Source organism: Ixodes scapularis, unplaced genomic scaffold, assembly GCF_016920785.2.
Source record: "Ixodes scapularis isolate PalLabHiFi unplaced genomic scaffold, ASM1692078v2 PGA_scaffold10__122_contigs__length_95168666, whole genome shotgun sequence".
NCBI lineage: Eukaryota > Metazoa > Arthropoda > Arachnida > Ixodida > Ixodidae > Ixodes > Ixodes scapularis.
The window spans coordinates 46,294,001-46,307,090 of record NW_024609836.1 but is presented as its reverse complement, the minus strand read 5'-3'; the positions used below and the strand labels follow the sequence as shown (position 1 = coordinate 46,307,090).

The 13,090-nt window shown below is 48.7% G+C and overlaps 1 protein-coding gene across 2 annotated transcripts in view; it reads left to right on the top strand.

The window, feature by feature from the left end:
* LOC8034666 (homeobox protein prospero) overlaps positions 1–13,090 on the top strand; it is a 184,264-nt gene that overhangs the window by 105,828 nt on the left and 65,346 nt on the right. The window contains exon 1 of one of the 2 annotated variants that reach the window (XM_029991095.3): positions 4,456–5,037. The exons of the other annotated variant lie outside the window; for it this stretch is intronic. The gene's annotated coding sequence lies outside the window, so the exon portion shown is untranslated. Of the gene's footprint in view, positions 1–4,455; positions 5,038–13,090 lie in introns of those variants that run through there. 2 annotated transcript variants of the gene reach the window in all.

Sequence of the window (13,090 nt, the reverse complement as noted above, 5' to 3'; positions counted from 1 at the left end):
ATACCGAACGCCTTTATAAAACCCAAAAAACAGCTCGCGATCGCCACCCTGAGTGAGCCGTGTTCTTCCAGAGGTCTTGCCGGCGTTCCTGGTTGTCGCTAAGCGTAATAATTAACACGCAGGGGGGCGCTTAATTGCGCGCCAGTACTAAAATACCGTAGCCTTGTCTTAACGTATTTTGCCACCGTGGTTAAAAGGCAATGACTACGATAACTCGCTCGCAGATAGCCCATAGGAAGGCGCTCGGGCTCTGTAAATGCCAGCGTTGTACGGATCGGTGCCCCTTTCAAAAGCCCAACAAAGCAACACTGGAGGCCGTCATATTTTGGCATTTCTCCCTACGCCGAGCACGTCACACGGGAATCGGGTTAACACCAAGCGCTGGCGCAGTATGCGTGTGTTGAATACATTTGGACCCGAGCACCCCCCGAATACTGACACAACACTCGTGTCTAACGCAGGCTCAAAGCGCATGCCCAGAATATGGCGGCTTCGGATAATCGACGCAGCAGCCAATAAAAGGCGAGCAATTTTGAAAAAAAAAAAAAAGGTTCAACTGACGAGCTAGCTCTTCGCATTCTTCCATTCGCTATTCCTCAAGCACCTGACAAAAAATCGCTCTACCCTAAAAAAAAAAAAAAAAAAAAGGTTTTGTTTTTTTATTTATCGATGAAGGTTGACGTCAATGTACCCCCCGGGGATGGATAGAAATCATTAATAATCGCAATTAAAAAGAAAGGCGCAGAAACGGCCGTTTGGCAGACGAGCGTGGCGGTAAGAAGCCCGGCTAGATGGCAGCCAACAACTGCGCCACTTCCGGAGGCCAAAGGGCTGCCGCTGCCTTGGGTCATCGCGTCTAGGAAGAAGTGGCGGCTGCTTCGCAACACCTGTCCACAACTCCTTCCGCTGGAGTCGAGCGCGCGACGCCGTCTCGACCGGCCGACGACGAGTGCGTTCGCTTCCGTGACCTTCTCGTACCTCGCTCTTTTCATCCTCTCTTATCTGCCTTTTCTTTTTCGTTTTACGCGCCGCTTTTCTAGTTATAAATGTATATGTCTATTGATTTGATTGAAAATGTTCTGTTTGCGAATTCAAGGACTATGAACTGCGCCGCTTCGAAATGGGAACGGTGCTAATCCGTGCTCTAAATCAGAAAGCAAAAAACTTCGCATGCATCAAATTTGTTATTATTTTTTTTAGCGGTGGTTTGATTGTCGTCTGCGACTGTCATCGTTTGAATGTCGTCGTGCCCGAGGAGCTAAATTTAGCGAGAAATTTTCACGCTAAGTTTAACGGGGAAAGTTTCCCTGCTAAAGTTAGCGGAGAAACGACCTCGCTTATTTTTCGTATTTACTATTAACTCCCATATGCCTCTCATGTGTATTGTGTGTTGTGTGGTAACTTCCACAGGTAAACAGTGATAAAATTTAAAGCACATATAGACCTGTGAGGCATGTGTGGATGGTGTGGTATTGTTGGGAATACTGAAAGACCATTCAATCAAATTTGTAAGTGCTTCGTTTTCCAAACTCAATGCTAGGAGTCCTCTTGCATGGTGCGAATATACGATACGTACGGGAAAACACCACGGCTACCGCGAAGCAATGAGCCTATGATTTTGTTTTCGCTTGAGTAGTGGTTATGTAATTCTACCAGTTCTGCTCGTGTACTGAAGGACGCCGAGCGAATCTGAGTGTCTGAAGCCAAGGCTTTGTTTCTTTCTTGCGTATGAAGGCAGCGACCCTTATCAATGAAGGGACTCAGGCCAGACTGTCGCGTTTCACTTCAAGTGCGAGCCGAAGCTACAAAAGTGAGCTCCGGGCACTCAGCGTCCCTGCCAAGCACGCGTGCTCGTGCAGTGCAAGCATCCTTCGAGGCATCGTTGTCCTGCTTGTGGATTCGGTTACGCTCCCACATAAAGTGAAACGAACTACCTTATATTTCAATATATGCAGTCAGAGGCATGGGCACATGGGCTCCAGCGCACTTGGAGTGACAATCAAAGCTGAACACGCGCACTCTTCACTTAATCTGAAATGTCACAGAAAGTTTGACTATCTTTGGATAGAGATAAAGTATCAGGGATGAATTATACGGCGATGATGTGGTGATGTGGTGATGGTACTAATTGGCGGTGATGGTACTAATTTTGCAGGTTATGGTACAGTCTCCGGCAATATGAAAGACCCACTGGGAGCGCGTGGCCGAGGTGGTGGTTGGCGGGGGCGCTGCGAGCGCTCCGGGCAGTTCCATTCTGCTTCAAGGGGAGGACGCTCACTCGGGGCTCAGCTAAAGCGCGCTCCTATCAGTTTGTGCTGGGCTTGAGCGAGCGTCCTCCCCTCGAAGCAGAATGGAATTGCCCGGAGCGCTCGCAGCGCCCCCGCCAGCCACCACCTCGGCCACGCGCTCCCAGTGGGTCTTTCATATCGCCGGAGACTGTACCTATGATGTTATTTGTTTTTGCAAACGAGCAGTGCTAGATATTAACTTCGCATGTCCAGCTGGACCAAGGAGTCCATACAGCAAACGTTCATACGAACCGTAACTTCCGATTTCCGACGTAAGCAAAACTTCGAACAGGTTTGAGCAAGCATGCAGGAGAGCCTGTTAAATACTTATTTTAATATGGAGATTGAGCGCCAACACAACTCGTACCCTCTGTCACCGCAACCCAGATTTACAACGTCTACGCGTAATCAGCGTTTACTTACTTATCCCTCCCGCGCTTACTGATTGGATAGAAAGTTTCTAAATAAGAGCTTCCTAAAAGTAGCGACACATTTTAAAGCGCCTACTGCGTGACGGTGTGGGTTTTAGGAAGCGAATGGCAGCGCACAGCAGAGGTTTGAACTGAATGACGCCATTTTGTTCCAGCGGAATGTGCTTTATCATTTGTATTGGTTGTCGTTACACGTAAAAGAAGTATCAAGGGACTTTAATCGTATAATGTTCATGCTCCCGTTCTAATCAATCTATCAGTATGCTAAATTGATAAGAGATATTTCTGGCACAGAACGTAGCGACACGTTTTGCAGATCCGTGCACGATCTGACGAGTGATAAAAATGAATTGAGCGTTACGCAATCAGAGGTGGCTTCACTCGGCGCGATTGAATCGGAGAAGAAATGGGAAAGACTTCCAATGACCTTGCGAAGCTGTGACTTATCGCTCGATGTAGTAAAGTAGCTTCTATCACTGCTCACTTAAGGTAAATCTAGTCTCCCCCGCAATTGTTCAGCGCCATCTACTGACCAAACCGCGAAGCGTTTTTGAGGGCCTTCGAAAAAAACTTTAATCAGCGATTACATCTGCATTGCTGTTGCAAAGGACGGCGGGATAAACTTACGGTGTATTCAAATTAAAACCTTGAGTCACCACCGACTTCACGGGTCTACCGAGCGCCGATACCGCCACATGCGCCCCCAAGCGGATGGCAACGTCTGCTACTACGGCGCATGTACATTGGCAACCCTGGGGACGGCCCATCAAAGGGGAGCTGTAGCAGTTTTTTGAGCTATCTAAACTACGCGCATTTTCAGACTACTATAGGATTTGCTCTTCCCGGTATGCTATTTATTATCTCTAAATTCAAAATAGCCATTCAGAAAACGTTAAACGAAGGTTCTACTGAAGCCAACATCTAAAATTTCCAGCGGCTCCAGTGGCTTGACGTCCCATTCTGTAAAAGTTGCAAGTCGAGCTGGCAGTCTAAAAAACACAGTATTTTGCGCGTCTTTTTTCTTTTGTTTACTGGCGTGTTTTTTCCACCTAGATTGTTGAAATATTAGTAATCCGCAAGAAAACGCTGTGCTACACTCATATTTCAACGTTTGACGTCACGTTTTCAGTTTTACCAGTACATCCTCACAGTTACTGAAGTTCTATACTTCAGTAACTTCGCGAGAATAAACAAATTTATTTGTAATTTGAGTGATTAGTTCAGATGTGTCTACTGATCTGTCGAACTTATATTGAGGCGAATCAACAACTATAAAATTTTGGCCTTTAGGGGAAAAGGAAGGCAAGGAAAAAAAGCTACCAGTGGTCTACAGACACAAACGCGGAGCTGGTGAGCACGCGCTTTTCTCGTCGACCGGAAACAGCCTGCTGATTTGAAGAAACACTGAAAGGACAAAGGAACACCACAAGCACCGCATTGCGCAAGGAAGACACGTCGGCAAACATAACGTGATCTTACGCCCCCTCCTTGAACGACCCGAAAGGAAAGGTCTCGCAAGCAGCGTCAGCACGACGTTGTTATCTCCGAGCAAGACGTCGCGTAATCGGTGCAAGCCAAGATCGCTGTCGTCGCTCATTTCAAGGTACAAGACGACTCGATCACGACGGCAAGGTCGTCTGCGGGGACCTACCCGTCACCTATTGTCTCAAGGCGACTCGGCCGTAGAACAAAGCATCAGCAGGAGCGATAGGAAATCATTCTTGGGCGATTGCTTTGTGAGCCGTTACCGCGTATCTGATCGGGCAGTTCGGTCTTCGCCGAATGCTCTTTCTTGGGGGACCTAGAGGACGCTATCGGGGATGAGGGGGGAACTCCGATAAGTGGAACCTCTTGGCGTCAGCGCCTCGTGATCACCAGCTAACCGGACACAGGCCGGTCGCCCGCTTCATTTACGTGGGTGGACGACTTCGGGGGTATATGTCTTCGAGACTCCCGCGACTCCAGCGCGGGTGTACTTTCACCAGGCACTGTGTGGAGGGCCCATGTCCCGTACCTTCTGGGGTTTGTGTCCTCCAGACCTTGAGTCTTCAATGATATGTGTCCTGAAAAATCTGCGTCTTCTAGGACCTGCGTACTCAAGAACCTGCGTCTTCTAGGGCAACTGTTCGCAAAAACTTGTGTCATCTAGGACCTGTCACCTTAAGAAACTGTGTCTTCTAAGACCTGTGTCCTCAAACACCTGCATCTTCTATCGCCGGTATCCTTCAGAGATCGAAGGAGACGTCAGCGTCCGTCGAACGAGCGCCTGGTGACATGGCGGCGACGTGATACATGGCCATACGGCCAAGTGTGAAAAGGTGCGTATGGCAGCGAGTTGTTATTTTTTAATGAACCATAGGGGAAAACGCGGTCCTAGAGATAGCACGCAAAACATTTTGCACTCTTTCGGGAAAACTGCAGGATTTTCTGTGTTTAGAAGAACGTGGTGGCCGATTATGGTTTTCAACCAGACTATTTCTAAATTCAACCGTAAGGATTATTCTGATGAGCTTGAACACACCAAAACACCGTGCCCGGTGTTTTGTTGTGCTCTTTTAAGAACAAATAGGACCTTAGCCGCCTTAATGGATACAAATATTACGGTGAGTGTGCGCGCGAGGAAAATGGACACAAAATAGTGACTTCCGTTGGCGTGTCGAGTGAAATGTTGGCCCGAGCATGCTAGGCTGTTTAGATAAAGCAAAAGTCAAACAGAACATCCAATTTTTTAGAGCTTGTGATTTGAGTTAAGCTAATTATGTTAATCTCGCGAAGTTGACGAAGTTTGAATTACGCGTTGATTACCGAACGCCACGCGGCTAAGCAAGTATTGCTGACCAGCCCCCTCGACAAACATTTTATGAGTTATTTACTAAGGAATCATGGACTAGTAAAATATGCCACCTACGCTCTGTTTGCTTATCTGTTCTACTGCGAGCCTTTTCGTAAACACTTAGGATACGAGCAATGAGCATCACAAAATGTCAGCCATGCAGGTTAATGTGTGCGAGCAAATTCATGATCCTAATTCATGCTTGATACGCACTGCTACATGCATCATTTAAGAAAACAAACATGATTGACCCGGATTTTATATTATTTGCGGTCACAGTGACTGCCAACATGCTCGAGCAAAGCGCTTTACCGAAATAAGGTTTAAAAGTGTATTTAAAGCCACCCTTCGTGTAGACCTTTCCGAAAAGGGGCTCCTGAGTCCTGACCGATTCATTACTCAGTGTTCGTGCGTATGGCGCGTGATTTGCTCGCTTTCCGAAGCGACGAACACGCGCGTGCTGGGCTGAGGAGATCCCACGCTGGGCTGAAGACGCGTAAATAGTGTATTGGCGACGTGAGCGATCGAAAGCGTCGCTGTGGTCGGCCCACCACAATTGGCCGAGTGCTGACTATGACGCCAGCAAAGGATTTATCATAGACGCAAATAAGATTAATGTAAGAACTTCAATGTTGACGGTGTTGGCAGTGTTGCTTTGAGAGCGCTATGATTTCAGGCTTTCGCCATGCTCATTACAAACACCATCGAACATGTTGTTCACAAGGTAATGACGTCACGAAAGGTAACCAAACGAGGGCGCCACCGAAACATCTCGCCGCTAATACACACCAGCTTGGAGCACGTCGAGTGAAAGCCCGCGCTGCAGAAGCCAGGATCCTGGGTTCCATCCCCACCCCTGCCCGTTTCGATCTGGATGAACATCGTACCGGCGTGCGGTCGTGTATCAGTACTGCGGGGTGCACGTTCAAGACCCCAGGCTAGCGGTTGTATACCGCACTGGCTAAATTGTTCATCTACAGCTGGGAGAGTCGTCGCCCCTGGAGGTAGACCAAGTTCTAGGCTGTATAAACATACACACAACCCAACGTTTTAAATAGTGTATACCGAGACGGCGCGATTGCTTTAACGCAGCTGATCCTTTGGAAGAGTAGTGTTAAAGGTGGTAGGTAGAGTACACGATCGCTCTATGTCAAACATTTTGCTTTAGTGGATACTTCATTTTACATTTTGACAAGCGCCTTTATTTATTTTTTGTACGATCAAGCCACACTGTCGCAATGAAAAGTCGTTAAAAAAAATACTCGTGACACCTATGATATTCACCGTGCTAGCGCAACGAAGTTTAATTAATTATACGTATACGTAGGTACGTTTGTTTTGGGGGCCGTGAAACATACATTGCTCAGGCAGCAGGCAGGCTGTTGTCCCTGTAGATGTGGAGGCACCCGGTTTAGAGAAGCTCGTTTTAGCGAACGCCGTTTTACCGACCCCGGTTTACCGAATGCCTTTATAGAGAACCCAGTTTAGAGAAAATGGCGATGAGCCTCCCTTTAGCGAATTCGGCCGCCGCGAAGCGGCGTGTACGGGTAAATCAGGTGAGTTAACATTTTTGTAATAAGCCGCCGCAGACTGCCGCCAGCGAAGTGGCGGGAGCGCAGCGGGGGGTATGGCTTAACACGCGCACCAGTGATACACGCAAAAAGTAGGAAAGCTTTTTTTTTAAAAGCGTCCCCTTTTCGATAATCGGCGTTTCTCTAAACTGAGGCTCCGCTTTCTCTAAGCCGTGCTTCGATAAAATGTGCCCATTCTCTAAAACGTGCTTCGATGAAATCGCATCCGATCAACCGTAGTAAACCCCTGTAGATGTAACACGCTATACACCAGCGCGGAAAGACGAGTTCTAGAGTTAATTTCGATCGAAGCTATGTTCCCCTTACTTGGAAGGCCAAAGACGTGATCACACCGGTAATAGTAATATTGGGAAGTTTTAGCAAACTTTTACCGTGTTCCGCGTACCGCACTACCTGAGCCTTAAACACATGCTTCAAGGGCTCCGGTAGTGCGGCACGCGGAACGCGGTAACGGTTTGCTTAAAGTCCCTAATCATAGAAAACCGTTTGCAGACACCGTCTGTGAGGCGCGTTTCTTCTTTGTATGGACAGTCCTGTCCGATCACATCCTGGGCTCTCCGGTATACGAACTGCGCATGTGCTATACCGCACAAGACTTGCACATGCGCAGTGGGTACCGGAATGCCCGTCGTACCGTATCGGATGTGCGAAAACAGTTCCCTAACACTCCCTGTGGCGTCTGTTGCGAACACCGGGTCTTTTCGTACAATGTACGAGCAGACGTGGTGACAGAATTTTCTACGTTGGAAGCGATCTTGCTTCGTTCGGGTGCGTGCTTCGAGCACGTCTGCAGGCAGTTTTCGGTAAGAACAAGCATCGTCCTGCAAGGAAGAAACCCGGACAGGCCAGTGGCGTACCAACTTGTTTCTGAATGTGTGTGTGTGTGTGTTTGTGTGTGTGTGTGTGTGGGGGGGGGGGGGGCAAACCGGACCCCTCCCCTCCAGGACTGAGGTGCGGTGCCCTTAGTCTCCCTTGGGCGCCGCCGGCAAATGTGTTTGCCCTGTCCAGTGGCGGCTGTTTCAGGGGCGGAGGGGGGGGAGGCAAACGAAACCCCTCCCCCCCCCCCCCCCCCAGGACTGAGGTGCGGTGCCCTTGGTATCCCTTGGGCGCCGCCGGCAAAGTGGCTGTTTCAGGGGGGGGGGGGGGGGGGGGGGGCAAAACACATGCCCTGCCACCCCCATCCTGAGAACTGGGGGGGGGGGGGGGGGGGGGGGAGAGGCAAGCGCTCCCTTGCCCCCCCCAGTTGATACGCCCATGCGGACAGCGTCTGCAAACTGTCGTTTTCATGATTCATTAGCAGAGTGTGACGGGGCGGGAAGGGTGCCTTAACCCGAAAGCAATCTTGGTGCTCAAAGGTTTACGAACCTTTTGGTGTATTTACTCTTGTCTTGTCGTAATGAACGTGCATTGGCAACGTTACTTTTGTTATTTACGTGCTGTCTTATCTGTTTTTTTTTTGTTTTTTTTTCTAAAGTTATTTGGTTGCGGAACTGCTAAAAGCTTGTGATAATATAGAGTATAGACGTCATATTGGCGATTTTAGCACTTGAGAAAGTTCCGGGTTAATCATGTGTTTATCTTGTAAGTTGTTTGTAGCACGGTCATGACTTGATATTGCGGTACTCATTCACGCGTTTGAACAAATCGTTTCAAGCGTTTCGTCTTTTTTTTTTTTCCTTTTTTAACGAATTTATTAGCGCGTATATTTCGCTGGAACTTGTTAACGAATGTTGTTCACACTTTTCTTTATCTCTGACGACCGCGCGTGTCTGATTGCTTGTCTCAACTCCGTACAAAACATATTCCAAGTGACAAACGCCAAAGTCTCTCTCCTTTGTCTCTCCTTAGCAGGTTCGTTACCACGATATCTTTAAGCTAAATTGGACAAACAACCCACCGCGTTTCTGTTTTCATCCGCGCCGGTCATTGAACCAATTGTTGCGCAATAGGCCCGCGCATCGCTGTGCTTAAGAGACACCCGATAAACTCAAAGAAACAACGACAGAAGGACTAAAGCTGGCCCTAACTTACGAGCAAATGAAGCAATCTTAGAACCGCGCTATTTGCGTTGAGCTTGACTCATACTCCTCGCGAGGGTTCAGAACCGCTAATATGAGTTCCCACCTGGTACCGAAGGTCGCATGAAAGCGATTACGTTTCAAAACCGCGGGCTCGTTGCAAAGCGAAGGCGATGTACCGTATTTTTCGGGCATCTGTTCGCGGATTCTACTTGTTTCAAAGTTTAAATTTTACATGGTGCCGACTGTGGACGCGTGCGGACTATCCAACGATTCGATTTGTTTTAAAGGTTGTTCTTTACGTCGAGACATCAGGTATTTTAAGAATGACAGAGCATGTTTGGGATGATCTATGTTTTACACAAGTTTTCTTTTTAGCTAACAAAGCAGGCATTTGTGAATGTTTGCTTTGAGTTATATTTTGTTTACGTACGGAAAAGATGCCAAGTGCGAACTATCTAAGGTAAACTTTCCCTGCGGATTATACACCGGGTTCGGACTATGGTGGGGAAAATGCGGTATCTACGAGGGGGACCCAACATTAACAGGAATTAATTTCTTGAGGGCGGACCGTTCGTATACCAGCTTTCGCCGCATACAGCTCCCAGCGGCACCCCTTCAGAGTCAGTTTGCCGATCGGCGTCGTCTGGTAAAGTTCTAGCGGGATGTTGTGAATTTCGTTTTTCCCACGCGCTTAAAAATTATTCCTCGTTTCTTGCATTGTCTGACTTAAAGGAACAGCGAGCGGCCGTGAATTTTTTTTTTTTTTTTTTTTTTCGGGAAAACTGCGGTTGAAACTCTTAGTGCTTCAGACAGCTTACAAAGAAGATGCTGTGAAGCAATCTCAGGTCTACGAGTGGTTTTCTTGCTTCTTGGCTGGTGAATTATTGATCGACGACCAACCTCGTTCGGAACGACCCTCAACCTCCTCAACTGATGAAAACATCGAGAAAATTCGGAATTTGGTCTTGGCAGGCAGTCGAAGAACAACTGAAGAACTTTCTGAACTGAGTGGAGCGTCCCGGAGTACGTATCAACGCATTTAGACCGAGCATTTGAACACGAAAGGAGTTCCAGCGAAATCTGTGCTTCGTTTTCTCACTGTTCGTCAGAGACATTCCCGAGTGGACGCTTGTCAACAGCTGAAAGAAGGTCTAAAAATTGACCCACATTTATTTTCAAAAGTCATTACAGGTGACGAAAGCTAGTGCTACATAACGACACCCTGAGATAGAGAAACAGTCAAGTCATTGGAAGAGTTCAAGTTCGCCACGACCCCCAAAAAAGCGCGTCAGGTCAAGTAAATAATGTTGTGTGGATATATATTTATACAGGGTGAAGTTGGTCAGCCATTTCAAAGTTGCGTCTAGTCACTTACTGTAGATGAGTAATTTAGCCAGTGCATTACAACCGCTAGCCTGGGGTCTTTAACGTGCACCACGCAGTAGTTATACACGACCGCATGCCTGTACGATGCTCATCAGATCGAAACGGGCAGGAGTGGGGATTGAGCCCAGGATCCCTGGGTTCTGCAGCGCGAGCTTTCGCTCCACGTGCTCCGAGCTGGTGTGCGCTAGCCCGCTCGGTCACCGATACCACTTCATATCAGGTCAAATGTCAAGACGCTACTGATTTGATTTTTTTATTTGAGGGGCATTGTTCCCTCGGAGTTTGTTCCTCTTGGTAACATTGTTAATCGAGTGTTTTACCTGGGAGTTTTGCAACGCTAGCGCAACTCAGTGAGGCAGAAATGTCCCAATTTGAGGGAAAGGGTGTGTGGTGGTTCTATCACGACAATGCCCCAGCACACACCACCCTGTCAGTGCAACAATTTTTGAACAAAAATGGCGTGACACCGCTCCTCCCGCTCCCCCTTTTCACCGGACCTCGCTCTTGTGTGACTTTTTTGTTGTTATTCTTCCCCTGGTATGAAAAAAAAAAATGCTTTGAAAGGAAAGCGTTTGTGGATGTGCAAGAGTTCAAACAAAGAAAACCAGGAAGTAATTGAAAGCCATTACTTTAAATGAGTTCCAGAATTGTTTTGAAACCAACAAACACAGCACATTTGGACAATTTCGTTCGCTTCAATGGAAACTACTTTGAGGGCGGTTAACGTGACAAATTATAAAAATAAACACACGATTTCGTCAAAAAAAAATTTTCGTTTCTTCTCAGTTCCCCCCCCCCCCCCCCCCCCCCCCCGGTATGCTTTGCTTTCAATATTACCATACTTGTCGTACCTGTACTATATCGGGGATAGTATAAGCTAAAACAAATCTTCCTGCTTCTTTTGCGTGCCGTTGGTACATGCTAGTAATGGCTGTCAAAGCTTAGGCCTAATTCTTTTAGTTTGTTGAGAAATCGATAGACAATGCATGCTGGGACCTCAGACGCAGCTTCTATTTTCTGAGGTACACTGGGACCTGAAGGACACTGGGATCAAAAGCAGGGCGCAGCCTGTATTTAATGTTAAAACGTGCCAACACTTTTTTTCGTTTTCAACGTACACATGTCAAGACGCCACAACGTAGATGGACCAGGCGTGTGTCCAGGGGGGGGGGGGGGGGGGAGGGGGCCCATGGGCCCCGGCCCCCTTCCTCCCCCCCCCCCCCCCCCGAAATCTTCCATTTTGGTGGGACCTCCTCTCCCCCTCATACAACATTTTGTCATGGGCGCCTCCCCCCCCAAACAAAATCCTGGCTCCGTGCCTGAGCTCGACTAAGAGGTGAAATCAACATGGCACCTTGCCAACTCCGCGACACCTGTCGTTTTGACTCCGACTGCTGAGGCGACTTCAGTGAGAAAGGGAAGCTCACTGTTAACTGCGGTACTTGCGGCCAGATACCGTGTGTTGCAGGTGAAGAAAAGCGAGACAAGCTGCTCCCTCAAAGCCATCCGCTCTTTCCACTTTAGCGGAGCGAACGCTGGAGAGGAGGAAGCCACCAATCACGTCGAGCAGAAAGTCTTCTGGGGCGGAGCTTGACCCCTTTTTCGCAACCCAGCAACAGAGTCCATAGTGTCCGATTCTTCCACTCTGATGACCTCAGATGAGACGAGATTATTAACAAATCCAGGTTAACACTCGACACTTTAGCGCCGCCGCGTTGTTCTTTTGAGGGCGTCTCCACATCCTGGCTACGCAACCAAGCAAACAAAGGAAAAAAAAGGAAAGCGCGGAAGAGCGGCGCAGATGGGGCGGCAGAAATTGTCCCGCGTCGTATACGTCCACCGACGTTTGCGTCGCGTGAACGACGCCGCCGGCGTCGCGGGCGCGTGAAAAACAAAAATGAACAAAAAAAGGAGGCCGGAAAGCGGACACAAAGTGGGCCTCTTGCGGGACATCCGGACCCTGTTCTGTGACGCCGCGTTCGTATACCGCCGACGTCCGGCCGACGAGCGTCCGTCCGTCAAAGCCACTCGGAGGAAATGGCGCCGAGCTAGACACCGTTCTCCCCCTAAGCTGACAGCCCGGTGGAACCTACGAACTCGCTGGGCTTCTTGTACGGCTATCCTTAGTCACGTGATCATGCTTCCGCGCACACCGAAGCGCAGAGGGCGGGGTGAGGTAATGAAAGAGAGACGGTTCATTGGTCCGGCGAGCCCGTAGATCCCACCGCCCTTTCAGCTTAGGTGTGGTCTGTCCCCCCTGAGCGCGCGACCTGCAGGCTGCGTGGTCCGCGTCGGTTGATTGTGCCCCCAGTGCGTTGTTGTGTTGGGTGGAGAAGAACCTTACGCGTCGCTTCCTTTTGTGGTCGTCGAGCTTTGTAGACCGGATTTGTTTAAAGGGTCGTCCCGCTCTTTTCACGGGAACACCGCTGTACCCTCTCTTTTTTGTGTCTGAAAGGATTCTCGGGGACGACTCCTCGTTAGGCGAGATGTTCCGTTTCAGTGAGAAAGGTTGACCTGGGTCGCCAAGCAACCATGACTT